We start from the raw sequence: 17,927 nt of genomic DNA on the forward strand, positions 1-17,927 counted from the left end.
GGTGATTGAAACTAGGGCCTTTGCACATCTTCAGCCCTTTAAATTATTTTTCCTTATTTACTGACTTATTTTTTGAGCCAGGGTCTTGTTATATTCTAGGTTACCCAGACTAGGCTTGAATTTAGCATTTCTCCTCTGTCAGAATTCTGGGATTGCAGGTGTGTGCCGCACCCAGCTTTTATGTTTTTCTTAATAAAACTTCTTTTGATGCTGAAATTGTCCCACCTTTGTTCAGTAGGAACTACTAAGGCCAGCTCCTCTCTGTCTTTTTGTATTATGGGTATTAGACTCTTATCTGGGATGTACTGCAAATATTTTCTTCCATTTTTATCTGTTGTTTTTTCCTGTACTTCACTTTTTAAGCCCTGGCGTTAGAAACCAGGGCCCTATGCATACTGGATGTGAATCAAGTGTTCTAGAACTTAAAAAAAAAACAAAACAAAACAAAACAAAAAAACGCTTTTTTAGTCAAACTGATCAGTCTTCATTCTTCCTGGCTTTGAGAGACGGCAAACTGTTCCTCACCTCGAGGAACAGTTTGCCATTTTCACCTCTAGTGCTAAAAGGATTCATTGTTTTACATTTAGCTCCCATTTCATTTGGAGTTTATTTTGGTGTATGGTATGAGATGTGGACCTAATTTTATCTGTTTCCAAATGGGTAGCCAGTTGTTTTAGTATCATTTATTACCAGTGATTATTAGATGCTACCTTTAGCTCTCTAGGATGATGTGTTTTAGGGTTTTCCTAGATGTTTTGCTCATTTGTTTTTCTATATGAGGCTCATTAAAAAAAAGTCTTGATAGTTTTGTGAGGATTACATTAAATTTATAAATTATAGTAAACTGACATTTTTATATTAACTTTTTCTATCCAAAAATAAGAGATCTACTTATTTGTCTTCATAAGTACTTTATTTTCTTTGTGCAACTTGTAATTTTTAATTTAATACATCATGGGTATCTGAACAGATCTGTATGTGTTGACCCACTTCATTTTTAAAAAATGGACCTAACTTTTCCTCTATTGATGTATTGTATGGTGCTTTTAATATTTCCTTCCTCCAAACAATACTATGGAGAATAGCCTTGTACTTTCTGCTTGATTGGGTTGCTATATCTGTAAAGCAGATATCTAGAAGGGAAGTTATTTATTCAAAGAGCATGCAAATTTTAGATGCTGCCAAATTATTCCCTGAGACTATTGACAAACTTTTAAAATGGAGTAAATTTTAAATTGCATGTGACTATTACTACAAGATATTCAAAATTTTGTTTAAAGAAATATCATAAAAGTGAATTCTAATAAAAAGTTAAATCTATGCTTTCATTAATATGGGGAGTATAAAGATAGAGGCTGGAGGGTGTAGTGTAGCTCAACAGTGAAGCACTTGATTAGCGTATGTGACACCTTGGGTTTTATTCCTAGCACTGCACACAAAAGCAAAAATGATAACTTATATCTTAACTACAATATGGTTTTGGAATTCAATTGTGTATTTATTTATATACATTTAAAAATATTTAAAATTTACATGTAAGTAGACCTTGAGTTAGACCTAAAGGAAAGCATTATATCTAGGTTCATGGAGAAGACCAAGAAAAGGCATTACAAGAACAAATGGCATAGACTAAAGTAAAATTTCACTGTGTCATTTGAAATTAGTGACATAACTGCCCTAGATTCAAGTAATGTTTATATTCAAAGAGAGTAAGGGAAGTTCTTGGGTGACTGAGGACACAGACAGTTTAGGTTTGATCTACTTGACATCAGAGGGCCTTCTCAACTAGTAATCTCTTGCCATGTAACAAATCACCCCCACTATTAGTAATTTAAAATAGCAGTAAACATTGATTATCTCTAAACAGTCTCTTTGGACCAGAAATATGAGTAAGGTCTTTTCTGGTATTGACATCAAAAGTTAGTCAGGCTGCCATCTTCTGAAGGATGGGGGGAATCTTCTCCAAGATGGCAAGTTGGTAGCAAGTTGGTGCTGCTTGGCCTCAGCTCCTCTCTGTGTGAGATTGTCCATAGGTCCTAATGTGCTATGACACAGCAGCCTTCTCAGATTGTGTGTTCTAGGGAAATCAAGCAGAGCATCAATACCCTTTTTGACTTAGCTGTGGAAACCACACACTGCCACTTGCCACATTCTGTCCCTTAGTTGCAAGCTATAAATTCATTCCATACTCAAGAGGGAGGAGCTAGGCTTCACCTTTTAAAGAGGAGAATGTTAAAGAATCTGGAAATAGATTTTGAAACCACTGTACTTCTGTCTTGTATTCTAAAGAAGGGGAGTGATGTTGCAATTTGGAAAAAAAAACCAGTATCTAGAGGAAGATTAATCTGGTAGCAGTGTCAAAGATGAAATGAATTCTCTTATTTTGTTACGAATTTTGGTGTAAAATAAAGAATTCAGATGTAAGAGGTAGATTCAGCAGTCAAGTGATGATAGGCTTAGTTGAGAGCAGTGAGAGAAGTAGGTGACATGGTAGAGAAGATGCAGCAGGATGAGGAGAGAGAAGAGGGTAAAAGTGATCAGCAGATTGATCAGGCAGGCATGTCGCAGTTGGAGGATTAACCCATTTTGACGGGAGAAAAGGTACTTAGTTGTGTTTAGACATTTCAGGAGAAATTTCCAGGGTGTTATGAATGTACAGCTAGAGCTCAGGCTGAAATGTCTACCCAAAGCGGAACTGTCTTGACACCCCAGCAGTGGTAGTTAACTTTTTGAAGGGCTAAGTATAGAGAGAGAACAGAGCATTGAGGACCAGGACTTTAGGATAGGGTGAGCTGTGGTGTGGAGTATGATCAGAGAGGACCCCAGACCTGTAGTATCAGACAGTAGGAACAAGCTGTACTCCTGTCAGGAATGAAAAATGTGGAGTGATGAAGACTTTCAGATGGTGCAGATTTTGAAGAGAGTGATATTTGAAATAAATACATTTGCCTGCACGATTATTATAGGTGACAGCAATTTAAGTGGAGTAGAACAATTTCAGAAATTGGATTATAACGTTTAATTTGACAATTAACTTTTTAGAAAGTGCTTGATGTGGGAGGATGAGTGGCTGGCTTGCGATTCATCTCTTAGATTATGAGGCCTCGCATCTTCTCGCCTCCTTTTAGCATTATGGAACATCCCAGGGATGGCACTTTTGCTCAGTTCTTAGGTTGAGGGGAATGCAGAAGGATTTTTACCTTCCTTGTTTTCAGGAAATCTTTTTATTGTAAGTGAAGTCACCCCCTCCTTTTTTAAACTTCATATACTGCTTTTAAGCTATCCTAATCTTCTCTACCCCCTTCTTTCCTTTCTCACAAGTATGACTAAGGCCACAACCCTATATGAGGCATCATTTAGTTTTCTGCATCTTTACCTCCCACCTTTAAATGTGATTCTGTAACTCATGTTTTGTTAACTAAACTTAAAATTAGGGCCGGAGATTTAGCTCAGTGGTTCCGCTGCCTGCCTTGCAAGCACAAGGTCCCAAGTTCAACCCCCTATACCAAAAACAAAAACAACAAAAAAAGAAATAATACACTTACAATTAACTAAAAAAATGTGATTCAAATAGTAACTGACAAACATAAACACCAAATTAAGAGATTGTTAGAGTTCTTTACACTGTACATCTGTACATGTAAAAACATCAAAATACTTAAAAGTTCTCTATGTAAGAGGACATATTTTAAGATTTCTATATGAACTTGAGATTAAATGCACCAAGGAATTGTGCAATAAAACCTTGGAAACCCCAGAAATTAAATCTGAGTTTTCTCTACTAGTTGTTGTGATGATGCTTATTTTGTCTTTTTTTTTTCTGATACTGTTATTTTTCTTTTTGGAAAAATTTTGGGTCTACTAAGGATTTAGAGAAATTAAACCATAATGGCAGTAATTACTGTAGTTCCAGATTAAAGAGTAGTCTTTATGCTTTGACAAAAGAACTATTGTTGATAAGTTCCTTTTAGCATAAAAAGATAGGATTGCTTTCAGTAACATTGTCTTTGAATAAATAGGGCAGCTTAGAAGATGCTGTTCTGTGAATGCATGGGAGGTGTGCGCGGGAAAAGATTAAATGGTCAGGGTTTGGTGACGAGAAGCAGAAGTGACGGAGCCCACAAAGACTTTCCTGTGAGTAGCATAGATGATAAATATCGGTGAAGGAGTTACGAAAATGAAGGGGTGTGTAGGCTGTACACATGTCAATAATGTCAGGTAAGGTTTTAGTTTTCTCTGTAAAGGTATTAACCTTTCTTTGTGTCTGTGGGTATGAGAGAGGGAGACAGAAAAAGGGATTAAGGATGAGTGTATCAGGAGATCACTGTTTTGTTTGTATTTATAAAAGTTCTATAATGACTTTTACTACTAATACCTGGGCAGTTGATAAAAAGTTATCCTGATTAATGCATCTGTTTTCCTTTTCCTGTTTCTCACCTATCCTAGCCCTGCCTCTTTCCTGGGTATCCTCCTTTGAGCATTACTAGTCCTAAAACTTCTTTGCTCAGCTCTTCCATTCCCAGTGCCCTTCACTTGCTGAGCAAACTGTCATCCTGCGTACCGCTCTGACTCCAGAATGTACTGGGAGTTAACTCTTATCAACATGCTTCTGTAATACATGTTACTAACACCTCTGTATGTGTGTATTTTCTCTAGTAGCTTTTTAGAGGGAAGGGCCATGTCATCCTCATTTGTGTCTCTTCATATCTATTAAATATTAATGGAAAGAATGAATGATGTTCCCAAGCTTGGTACTGGAAATGATCCCTGTGTTCATCATTGTGGCAGTGCAGTCACTGAATATTGAGGGTTAGGAGATACTTGACTAGAGAGAACATGCAGATGGCAAAGGATCTGAGGCTGACTGAAAGATGAGGGAAGGTAGAACTCTTGATCTTGTAGTGCTCTGTAGAGTAGTTTCAGTGATGATTTGGGAGTTGAAAACAATGTTGTATGGTAAGCATTGCAGCCTTGTGTGTGGACTGGTGGAGGAAAGGTAGCTCATTTGCCCTAGGGAGGTCTGAGAGGACTAGCATTGGAATTGAGTCTTATAGAGTATGTAGTTTTTCAACCACATGGAGAGCTTGGTGTTTCAAGACAGCATGTACCAAACTGTGGAGGTGGAAAGTACCATTGTTTTGGAAAGTTGAGATGGAGCTTAAGGCTCACGAGAGTTGAGCATTGGAAAAATGGCAGGAAATGAAGGTGGAAAGGGCCATGTGTGTAATGCTGAGTGACTGCTCTTCACCCTGTTGGAAGTTTGAAACTCATAGGACTGGTGTAGATTGACATTTTAGAGCAACACATGGCAGCAGTATGGAAAATGGAATAGAAGAGAAAAAATAAAGGGAACAGATCAGCTAGGAGATCAATGCAGCAGTCCACATGAACAGGAGGTAGAGCCTGAGTTATGGCATTGACAGTGGAGATGTGCAGATGATGGCAAAGTCTGGAATATGATTCTGGGCAGTGGAATTTGTGAGATTAACTGACTGGAGCTCCATGTGGGAGTTGTGGGAAAAATGGAAGAACAGAATTGGGATAAGTTGTAAAGTGGGACCATTGGATTTGACCAAGTCAGAAGCTGTTTCAATGAGAAAAGTTTTACTGTATTATGGTGGGATCAGGGACTTCATGCCAATGGCCAAGTATAGTGGGCATCAATGAGTGGAGACAATGAGTATAGATAACCTTTCTGTTTTTTTAAGACAGTTTAACAACGGAAGTAGATAACAGACAAAAGGTAGCAGGAAGCTCTTTTAGTATAAGGAAATATAAATATACCTATATAGACCAAAGAAGGTGAGATAGAAGACCAAAGAAAAAAGCAAGTTCTCAAAAATGGTGGGATGAGGACAAGTCTATAAGTATAAAGAAGAAAATGTGTAAACTGCCTCTACAGAGGTTGAGAAATGAAGTTGCTATTGTTTGTAAATAGAGTTAGGTTTGGAACAGAGTTAAGGAAAGTTGAGGGAGTGTTTCTTTTAGGTTTGGAACAGAGTTAAAGAAAGTTGAAGGAGGGTTGCTTTTATGGATTTGAAGGCAAGGTCATCTGCAAAAGGTGGCAAGATGGACAGTTTAGAGGGCTTAAAAATGGTGAGTGCCTGAAATAGTGATTGTAGGATTGAGAAAGTGAGCAGACCAGGGACAAGCAGCAGATAATTTCCACCAGGGAGGGCCTGGCCAAAGTGGACAGTGTGTGACTCAGAGAGAGTTTAGTATTCTTCGTATTTCTCATGTAGAGCTTTCTCTGGTCTGAGAGCTGGAATAGGTAAAGTAGTATGTTATTTATTTTTCTACATAATTTTAAAGAGAATTTTAAAGATTTAAATATCTAGCATGTTTCAGTATTTCTGTGTGTGTATGTTAAAATACACACGATATTTACTATCTTCGCCATTTTCAAGTGTACAGTTCTATAATAGTAGGAGCATTGACGTTGCTGTGCACCCATCATTGCTATCATCCATATCCAGAACTTTTTCACTTTCCCCAACTGGCACACTACCCATTAAATAACTCTCTGTCCCCATCCCCGAGAGATCACATTCTAGACTTCTGTCTATATGAATTTGATTACTCTAGGAACCGCATATAAAAGGAATCATAAAGTGTTTGTCCTTCTGTGATTGGCTTATTTCACTTGGCATAATGTTTTCAAGGTAATTTGTGTTTAGTGTCTATCAGGATTTCCTTCACAGCCTCTCCCCATTCCTGGAAACACAGTTACCCACAACCATTAGTAAGATTCAGGTCTGCCATTTCAGTTCCACATTAGGGAAGAGAGAAGGCAACTCAAGTTTTTATATACATCCCTGTCAGGGATTACATTGTTTGAAAATCCTACTTTTGACCATTGAATCTTTGCTACAATTCTGTAAGGTGATGTTATTATTGCTCTCATTTTACTACTGCTGGATCTACTGAATTTCAGAGAGTATAAGTGGCTCTTGCAAGATCACATTTTTGCAAAAAAGCAAGCCGGGAACTTCATGACAGTAGAGGCATCACTAGTTGTACCACCTGTCAGTTCTCCACATAGTCTTTCCTCTGATTATATTGTTCTGAAAGAGTTAAATCTCTTTGCTTTGAATTTAATGAGGTTGTGCTGTTTAAGATTTTCCTAGTGTTCAAGCAAATGTATATGGTGCTTGTAACATTAAACTTCTTGTTTAGTATTTAAGCTTTTAAGAACAGAATCAAATGTTTGCCCAAAGTGGAAATTAGCTGTATAATTAATTGATTGAGCTCACACAGTTATCTGTCTAATGCTGTCTGGTATATTTATCCAACTTGATATTGATCTCAAGGGCAGTTTAGAGAACTAAATTGATTTGTAGTATAGAGTTCTGAAGGAAAATACTTGTTTTGACTAAACTTACAGATTCTGTCTTAATCATAAGGAGGAAAGGAGAAACTAAAAATGAAAAACATAAAATCACTCATTTTAAGGCTTTCTTAAAACCAAAATATTATTCAAGTAATCTGACTCTGAAGTATTTGAACTCCAAAGCCACAGTCTTGAGATTTGCCATGCTGAAGTATTATTGTTGTTGCTTTTTAAATCTTAAATTCTTGAATCTTCTATCCCTGTGCTTGTGAAAAACATTTTTCTTTGAAGCAAATGATGACAATGACATTCCAAGGTTGAGAGGATGGTCCTGAGAAAGCAACCAGTCATTTACAGAATGGTCATTTCTAGAACTTCAGACCTTTGTGGATGTAAGCTAGTGGGCTTTGGTGTGATTTGAAGGCTGAGCTTATCTCTGCTTTTGTTCATTGCATTGCTTTCAAAGTTTTGAGAGCACCACAGACTTTGAGTTTCTTCTGCATTCTGTGAGCAATTGTTAAAGAGACCCAGAATCTGAAATTTGTGTTGACTTTAGAAAGTTATTCTCTGAAGCCCATTTTTGGAATGACTTTAAAGAAAGTGGAGTACCAAAGCCAGGTTCAGTCTTGCAGTGGATGCTTTGGAAGAAGATGAGTGATTCTCTGGAACCATTAAAGTGGCTTAGATTACATTCTACTGTAATGATGAAAACAAAGAACAATAAATTAGTGGGCCTGTGAAATATCCTATAATCATCCTTTAGGCCAGTAATACAAAAATCATGGAGACTGTATAAGTGTTTCCTCTCTACTTTCCTTTTCAATTTTTCCTAAGATTGATAGGATTAAACATTTCACAATCCCCTGAAGTTGATGGTTCATGTAAGTGCTTTGGTTTCCAGGTGGTTAGCAATTATAGAATCTCCTCCAATTTAAGTCTGTTCTCTCATTCAGACTCAATAAATTTAAAAACAACTAATTAATGTCTGGTGAAAAATTTCTTGTACTGAAAGTCATAGATTAAAAGAGGCCATTTGCCTACCTCAAATCAAGAGACTTAAACTGCAACCAAATGTTCATGCACTATTGTTTTATTCAAATTAAAGGAAAGAGTAATGTTTAAGTAATGGTAAAAGATTTTTAAAGTATGCAATTTGGGTGACTTGCTGAATCAGGTGAGTGGGTGATTCTGGATGGAATTGTGGGAAATACTTGACTTTCAGCAGGGAATGAGAATCTGTGCTAAGTAGAACTGAAGTTCTGTGAATGTGCTTGGAGGAAGGATGATTCTGAAAGGGGGAAAACTGAAATGGTTAGGTGTGGGTCAGGTACCTGAGAAGAAAGCTTTTGACCTGAGAGGAATAGATCTCAGTCTCAGAGGGTAAAGGACTTCTACCTTTACCTCAGAGTGCAGGAGAAGAGCTCATCCTGGATCTGGGAGTAAAGATCAAGCTGCTTAAAAGAGGACTGACTCCAAGGACTTGAGGCCAGAGTAGAAAAAGAATTGGAAAGGCTGCGGAGAATCCCTTTAGTATTTTAGACCTACTGTGATAGTTGAGTCCTATGAGATTATTGTATTTGCCATTTAATCCAAAATAGTATTTACATTTCCAAGGTACATGAAAGTGGACTTTTTGGTATATTTGGGCAAACTTGTCAGCCTGTTTTTCACTGCACAGTGACAAGTAGGGGACTGACTCTTAACTCTCAGACCAAGAGAGTAGGATGTCTTCATATGATAATATTCCTGTGGATTTAATTAGGATAGGGTGACAAAACCCAGTGCGAAACCTTCTCTTGGGGCTGGCAGAAAGGTGTCCTGTTGACAGCCTTCTATCTATAGATAAACCTGTTCTCCAGTTGTCATTTCAGAAATGGCTGGGTTGGCCCGTGTAACTACAGTGGGTTCAGGAGAGGCAGCTACCTGTAATTTGTGTGTTCATTCCTGATGAAAGGCCAGTGGAGCACATGTCAACTACAGGGCCTGTGCAGTGGTACCTATATCAAAGGGTGCTAGAGGCCTAGAGAGACAATGTGGTGGTAAAGGGTTTGGAAGACCCCCACCCCACGTCCTGTGTCACCAGTAGTGAGACACACAGATGAACAGAACACTTCCCTGTGTGAGCCCAAGGGATTGTGACTTTGCTAAAAGTTCAGTGTTACCGATAGGGTTTGGGGAGTTATCTGTATGAAAGCTGTGAACGCAGTTATCTAGATTGTATCACACTGAAAGACAACGCTAGATGCAAACACAAAACAGGGCAGAGTACAGAGCCTTATTTTATTATCAATAAATGTGGACTAGCAGTTCACATTTCATTTTCTTTGATGTTTTGTTTATATTACTTTGTGGTAACTCAGATGTTGGAGAGTTGAGTCAGACTGATAGCAATATGATTCCTTTAATACTTGGTTACTGAGTCTGTTGTATACTGATCCTGTACAGTACTAGGTTCTGCCATTAGGTCTCGCATCATGTCTTACTACGAATGCATGTTGTTTGGCTCTCATTTTTTCTGGTTTTTAAGGTTAGATGGCTGTAAATATTTGAAAGGTTTTCTTGCAAAATAAAACTGATAAGTAATAATTTAATAAATAATAAAGAAGTTGAGTTGGAGTTCCTTAGCTCACTGTTTTGCTTAGACAGTGTGGTCTCAACTTATTTAAATAGATCAGAAGAGATCTCTGGCTGCCCTGTGTGTGTGTATGTGGAGGGGGTGTTGCTGCAGTACTCTAGAATGGGCCTTACCCATGCTAAATTGCTCAGGCTGGCCTTGTGAGCCTTTTGCCTCAGCCTCCCAGGTAGCTGGGATTGCAAGTATGCACAACTATGCCCAGTTTATATATTTTATTCTTTAAAAAAGTAGTGTCATATTCATTACATGCTAAAGTTGATGCAATTCTATGTAATTAATAGGACACTATGAATACATTGAAGCTACTTTGAGAAAAGGACTTTAATCATTCAGTGCATTATTGTCAGTTGCTAAATGTACCTTTGTCAATCAGGATGTATTTTTTAATGCCATTTGTTTATCTCTCCCTGCATATGTGATGATAGGCCAGGGCCCCTTGCTCACCAGTAGGTTCAGTGTTTAGGAAAGAGAACTGGTCATGGAGTGAAATGGGAGAGGAGGACTTTTGGAACCTACCTGTGTCCTCTGTGATAACCTATCCAAGAGGACTAATGACCTTTGAGAGAAGAGACTGCTGCCGCAGTTCCTCCTTCCGGACCTCAAGTATATTCCTGTTGGGGCCAACTCTAGCCTAGAGCCATATATGGAAAGGGATTCTGGAAAGTACAGTTCCCCTTCACCAAGTTGATAGTGGTAGAAACCACACTTGTGTCACTAAATGCACTGTATACTTGTTTGTTGTATTGAAAACAGAAGAGACAGAATTATTTCTGCCTAGAAGATATTAGAAAAGTTAAGATATCAAATTAGTTCAAAAGTATTTAACTTGATTATATCACTGTTTTCATTTTCATGGAGCCGTATCTATTTTTAAATCCATGGAATAACCTCAAGAACAAGAGTAATTTAATCTTACCCTCTTCTTTTGAAATTATTCTTTGAATTTGACAAATTAGTTTGCGTCTCATTGTCTTAAAAATTTTGTAAAAAATATCCAGTACAGCGCCATCTAGTGACAGTTCACTTGCTGGTTATCGAAAATAGCTCATTAATACCGTGGTACTTTTTAATTAATCATTATTATTATCGTTGTTGTTATATACTTTAGTGTTTTGAGACAGGGTCTCACTGTTTAGTACAGATCGACCTGGAACTCACTATGTAGCTTACGCTGGCCTCAAACTCACAGCGATCCTCCTGCCTCAGCCTCCCAAGTGCTGGGACTATAGGCATGTACTTCATAAATCAGGAACTTCATTTTTTTCACTTTTCTTGTTTTTGGGGGGTGGTAATTGTAGTACTCTGGGAGGTTCAGGCAGGAGGACTACAAATTCAAGCCCAGCCTAAGCAACTCAGTGACTTACCACAACCCTGACTCAAAATAAAAAATAAGGGGGCTGGGGATTTAGCTCAGTGGTTCTGGCAGCTTCTTCGCAAGTGCAAGGACCCGAGTTTGAACTCCGGTACCAAAAATAAATAAATAAATAAATAAAAAATAAGGGCTAGGGATGTAGCTCCATGAAGGCCCGAGTTTAACACCAGTATGGCCAAAAAAGAAAACAAGGAACTTTGCTTTTTAGTCATACCTAATTCATTATCCATTTAATCATACCCGATTCACTAATTCACTGGCCATATCTTAAGGAACTATTTATAAGTAAGTCAAACATTTGTAAATAATTGGTAAAATAACTAGATTATTTAAAATCACATTTTATGTACATCTGTACATACATGAATTATTTGAAACTATTTGGATCCATCAGTAAAATCAATACTGTTTAGGAGAACAATAGGATTATTTTAGACATGAGATACAGAGAAATGCACACAAGCTTTAAAATCAGGCAGACATGGGTTTATCTGGGTCTTCTCTGTTGAACTTGCAAAACAAATCTAGAGAAAAAATTCCCGCTGCAAAAGTTTCTTATTCAGGATGAGATAAGTTCGGCTGAATATGTCATAATGAAGTGACAAATGAATCTAAAATGTGCAACACTACTATATATGCACATGATATCTTCCGTAAATAAAATAAAATATTTATGCTTGTGTGTAACCATTGCTTTTGAGAATTGTACTTCTTTCTGGTTTTTAGTTGAGGCTCTGATGTGCCTGCTTGGCTTTCGTAGTCTTCTGATTTACCACACTTTTGTCTCACAGTCCTCTAGTCTATGCTATTAATTGAAAACTAGAGTTTTTATCAGAAATAGTTTTGGTCACAAGGGTCCGCTGATAAGCAACTTTTGATAGTCTTTCAAACCTCAATTTGTCCACTCATTTATTTAATCACCATTCAGCTGATATGTTGTGAGTGACTTTGAATTTCAGGCCCTGGGCTAAATAAATGTTGGATGTCAAAAGAGACACTATATTTACACATGCATTTTCTTCAGTATTCTCCACAGTCTTTGTTGCAGAAAAACATGCACCTTTTCTTCTTTAAATTTTTACGCTTGTGCCTTTAGAGACAAATCAAACCTAGTAGTTATTCATAACCGGAACTATCTCATTAGTCTGTGATGTCCAAGTCTTTTTTATTTACTCTATAGTATATTAATTGCGCTTTTGTGGCATTTTTTCTATATTAAAATTCTAAATATATATATATATATATGTATATATATATGCTGCTATTTAAGCATATGTGGTCTTTATTTCTTGGTGTTTTCTGTTAGTGCCAAGTATAATACAGTGAACCAAGGAAATATTTCTTTACTCACTATGGCATGCCCCTGGTTTACTGTCTCTGCAAACTTTCACTGCCCTCTTTTTTTCTTTGGTGGTTTTCCCAGCACTGGCTATCAAACACAGGTCCTGCACCTGCAAGGTAAGTACTTTACCACTAAGCTATCTCCCCAGCTCTCTTTATTTCATTTTTGAGACAGGCTCTTGCCTAATTGTTCAGGCCAGCCTTGAACTCACAATCTCCTGCCCTGGCTTACCAAGTAGCTGAAACTGTAGGGGTGCACCACCGAAGTCACCTGCCTTCTTTTCTAGCAGAACCTTAATTTGTTGAAGAGTTCACTCTTTTCTGAATCTCCACGTGGTTTGGGGAAGGTGGGCTCAGTCCTAGCCACAGTCTCCGAATGTCAGGAAGAGTCCATTCTTCCCAGTTGATATTTTGGGTATGTGTATGACACCTTGTCCTGGCCCTGAGACATAAAGAGCATCAGGAAAGGTTTTCCTTCCTGCTGTGGGCTGAGCTCCAACCTTCTTGCAGCCATGAAGGAAGTGAGTCAAGCCACCAGTCACGTTAAGGGTAGAACAACAGAAAGAGCTGGAACTTGTGCCTTTGTGGGCACTATTGAGTGATCTTCCTTTGGGAATTCTTGTTATGTGAGGATAATGCATGTTGCTTGATTTGGGATTTCCCTTTATCTGCAGTCAAAGGCATCTGGCTAATTCTTCATCCTCCACATCTTAGTTGAGATTTCCCTTATTGCTAACCATTCCCTGTACATCTCCTATCATGGATTTGCAACATCACTGTAATAGGTTATTTATTGGTCAGAACCATAGTTGGCTGTACCCTTTCTGGGAGCAGGAACCATCTTGTTCACCACTGTGTCTTTAGGAACAAGCTTAGTACCTGGTGACTAAATTTCTAACGGTGCTTGTTGATGTCATCCTGAAAGTAGACATAATTTCTGGGGCAGTAATAGATTTTTATTTATATTACTTACAGCATTTTGGATGTTAATCCCTTAACAGTTCCCCAATCCTTTCAACCCCCCTCACCAACCCCTGGTATTAGAGATGGAACCCAGGGCCTCATGTATGCTAGGCTAGTGCTCTACCACTAAGCTACATCTCTAGCCCACTTCTTCCCATTCTTTAGATTGTCTTTTCATTTTGTCACCAAAAATAATTTATCTCCCTATAACTGTATAATCTCTACTATTTGTATTTCGTTTTAAAAATCATTATCCCCAGGACATTTTCCATAGTTTTAAGGTTTTATTTTCATATTTAAGACTGGCCTGAAAATGTTTCTCTGTAGTGTGAGACAGGGATTTAATTTCCTCTCAGATTACTTATGTCTCAGGGTAAATGATTTTCCTTATAGTCCATCCTTTCCCTGCCAGTTTATGTTGTTAATTGCTATCTTGTCAAATTTCTGAACATAAATGAGTTTTTCTGGGCACTTTATTGTTTTTCATTGTCTTTACCATATTATCATGATTTTAATGTAAATCTTTTTTTTGCCTTGTTTTTTCTTTTTTTGGTACTGGGGATTGAACTCAGGGTCCTTGCACGCTTGCAAGGCAGGCCACCGAACTGCTGAGCTAAATCCCCGGCCCAATTTTAATGTAAATCTTAACCTTATGTTACCATAGATTAATATCTCTTAACATTTTTGAAGGGTAGGTTGCCTTGACTTCCCTTCAAATTTATCAGGACTGTTCTTGGCCTGGCTATTCAGGATCAGCCTACCATGTTCTATAAAAAAACCTTGGAGAGATTGTGATTCTAATCATACTGAATTCCAGTTCACATGAGGAATAATTACCAAGTCTTTCATCCACAAACACATTTTTTCATTTACTCAGCTAATTTTCTCTGTAATTCTTTCAATTTTTTTTTTTTTTTTTTTTTTTTTTTTTTATTTTTTTTTTTGAAAACCGAGCACTTTGATTCATTGATTTTTTTATAACATTCCCTTAATCTCCATTGCATTTTTTTTTTTTTTTTTTTTTTTTTTTTTTTTTTTTTGTTAAACTTACTATTGGAAAGCTAATGTCTTTAGATGACACTTTATGTAGCTTTTCCTGTTACAACTACAAAGTGATTTTTGGCTTATAGGAATTACTACTTTTTGTATATTGATCTTATATTCAACATCATTAATGAACTTATTTTTTATTCTAATAGTTTTCCTTTATAATTCTTTAGCCAAACAATTATTTGAAGGTGAAGGCAGTTTCATTGGAATTTTAAAGTTTAATTTCTACTTATATTAAGACCTATATTACATAATTGAATGAAATGATGAATGTCATCTGTTGCATTTCATAGCTTTTAAAGGAATACTGCCATCATTTAACAATTAAGTGTGATTTTGTTGCAGTTTTTTTAGTGAAGTTAACCAAGTTCTTATTTCTTCAGATAGGAAGGTGGCTAAACAATGCGTAAAGCCGTTTATCATTCTTTAGGACAAAACTGACCTTGGATGAACTTTCTAATCAGTTTGCCTGAACTTGATAAACGGAGAAAGTCAGTGAGGTTGCTAGGCAACATTGTTGTGGTAACCATGACCTTGTTTGGTAAATGTATCTGAACTGGAAGAAACTACCTGAACTCTTAATTCTTGGTAAGAAGCTGTCACTTTGAGCTTCTGCATGAATACTCACTCTTTGGAAATAGGTTTGGCCTTCATAGGGACCCCAGAGCCTGTGGCTGAGACCATGTAAGGCTTCTAAGCCAGCATGGCTGTGCACATACCCTTGTGATTTTCATTTCCTTACACCTCAGCTGTCATTTGGATGCCAGAGAAATAGCTCTTGAATGAGTGGCCATGGGAATTCCCATGAGACTCCACCTATGAGGAGGAATACAGAAACTGACTTCTGGCCTGCTGTACTTTCTTCTGTGCTTCCTGAGTAAGATGGCTGTGTATGTGTCCTTTGGTAGTTGGTAGCTGAGGTCCCATATAGGCATTGCACACTGTCTCCAGACAAAATACAGAAATGAAATGCTCACTGGGGCTGATTTGAGTTTTAAATGATCACTACCACCCTTCATTTCTAATTTTTATCCATATTTTCATCAACTGTAAATATATATTTGAACATAGATATACAGTATGCCATCTTTTAAAAAATTTGTCCTATTCTAGATATGTTTGCTGATCTCAAAGTGGCTTTGCTAGTAAAACATACTATTGACTTGCAGTGTCTAATTGGTAGATATTTGCTATTTTAATATGGCTATTAAAATCAAATATATTTTAAAACTCGGGGCTGGGGATGTAGATCACTGGTAAGATGCAAGACTATGAGTTCAATCCCCAGTAGCAATAAATGCATAAGTAAATAAATGCACAGATAATTCAGTTACCATATTTGGCAGTGTAGAAATACAGCTTTTTTGTTAATCCAAGAATCACTACTGGGCAGACCTTCTATGGTTTATTTTTACTTATCCAAGTTATGAGAGCTTTTTATTTTTGCTGTGTATGTTATATGCTGTAAGAAAATTCTAGATGAATCAGGGACAATATTGAGGTACTCTGTGTTGCTTATATAATGATCTGTTAGAAAAATAACTTCTCAGATTTGAGTATCAGGATAAGTGAGACTTACCTTTCTATCATATTCAGGATTAATTTTGCAACTGATCAGTTTTTCATGTTTTTTTTTTAGTTTACCAGGAAATGTATAGTCAAATTTGTGGCTCAGTTTAACCCTCTTGCTTATAGATTTTTTAAAAGGCTCTTTTATCTTTCTAGAATATTTATTTTCTTGTCTGAATTTTTATAGTTGGATAGTTTCATTGTAATATATGTGTAGTATAACGAATAAATACCTTGCAGATTTTGATTGATAGTTTAGTCACTTATTACTTTAGTCCTTTATTAGGAGTCACTTATTCCTAAACATAAGTAGTGAAGAGTGAAGGGAACAAAACAACCCTTGGCTGATGGTGAGTTTAATACTGGTTGCCAAATGCAGTCTCTGAGAATGTGCATCTGTTATAAGGCCAGGTTAGCTTGCTTTTCAAAAATGTTTTATTAATTTTCAAAATGATAATTGAAGAATAAACAATTCAGGCTTTTAAGTGTTGCTAGGGAAATTCAGCCAGCATATTCAAGTACTTTTTCAAACTGGTGAATGGGGTTTGAATAAAGAGTGTAGAGGGTTGTTTTTTATGGAGGAGAGTCCTTTTAAAGATTTTTACCTTCTGTGTGAAAAAAAAACTACAGTACAACGATGGCGAACCTTTTAGAAACCAAGTGCACAGACTGAAACCCCAAACCCACTTATTTACTGCAAAGTGCCAATACAATTAAACCTTAATATTGAGATTTTAGTTTAGAAAAAGCAAACATTTTCTGATGTTTGGCCGTGTGCCGACAGATGGAGCTCTGTGTCTCTCTGCGGCATGTGTGCTAAAGGTTCGCCCCCACTGCCTTATTACTTTTCTCTCTTATTCTGGAACTTATAAAGTCAACATTATACATGTTTTTTGCTTATTAAATTTTGCAGCTTTTCATGCTTCTGAGAACACTTTTAAAGTAACTTGCACATTTCAAGGAAAATGATAAATAGCTTTATTTTTAAAAAGCCACATCTAAAAAATTGGATTAAGTATTCTCATATCAGTGTTGGAAAGATTTGGACAATATCTTTGATTTTACTCCAGCTAGCTGCTAAAGTGAGGGGAAAAAACCAGAATAGTTTTCATGTACTGACAACCAGAAGCATGTAAACATCTACAGCAACCAAACGTTTCCTGGAACTAAACTTGAGCAGAAATTCATCACGTGGATCTTTGTTTAAAGAACCTAGTAAAAAATATCTTTAACCACAGTTATGTAAAAGATCCAGGAGCACAGCCCGTGTGGATTCAGTTCTGTGGGAGGCAGAGTAAGAAAGTGTGTGTCCTGGGCATGGGGCAAGTGAGTGAGAGGGAGTTCAGGGGACACTGAGTCTTGGGCCTGTGCTCTTTGGAACTGTACCAAAGAAAGGAGTTTGAAAAACAACCATTAATAGAACCATTAAATTTATTTTCTGCAGAACATTCGATACTGTCGGTGTAGTTTTTGTATATGGGCTAATTTTATTCCCTTCCTCTTGGAGTCCTCTAACAAATGACTGTAGTGAAGATATTTTATTTTGATAATTAGTGTGAAGCTTTTAAGCTTTGAAAGACGCAAATAACACTTCATGGATCTTTTAAGAGCTGAGCTAATATTTTTGCCCACACTGAAGTCTAGTCCATTCCAGAGTGAAGGGCAAC

Source organism: Fukomys damarensis, unplaced genomic scaffold (assembly GCF_012274545.1).
Source record: "Fukomys damarensis isolate Sample0158 unplaced genomic scaffold, DMR_v1.0_HiC HiC_scaffold_4, whole genome shotgun sequence".
NCBI lineage: Eukaryota > Metazoa > Chordata > Mammalia > Rodentia > Bathyergidae > Fukomys > Fukomys damarensis.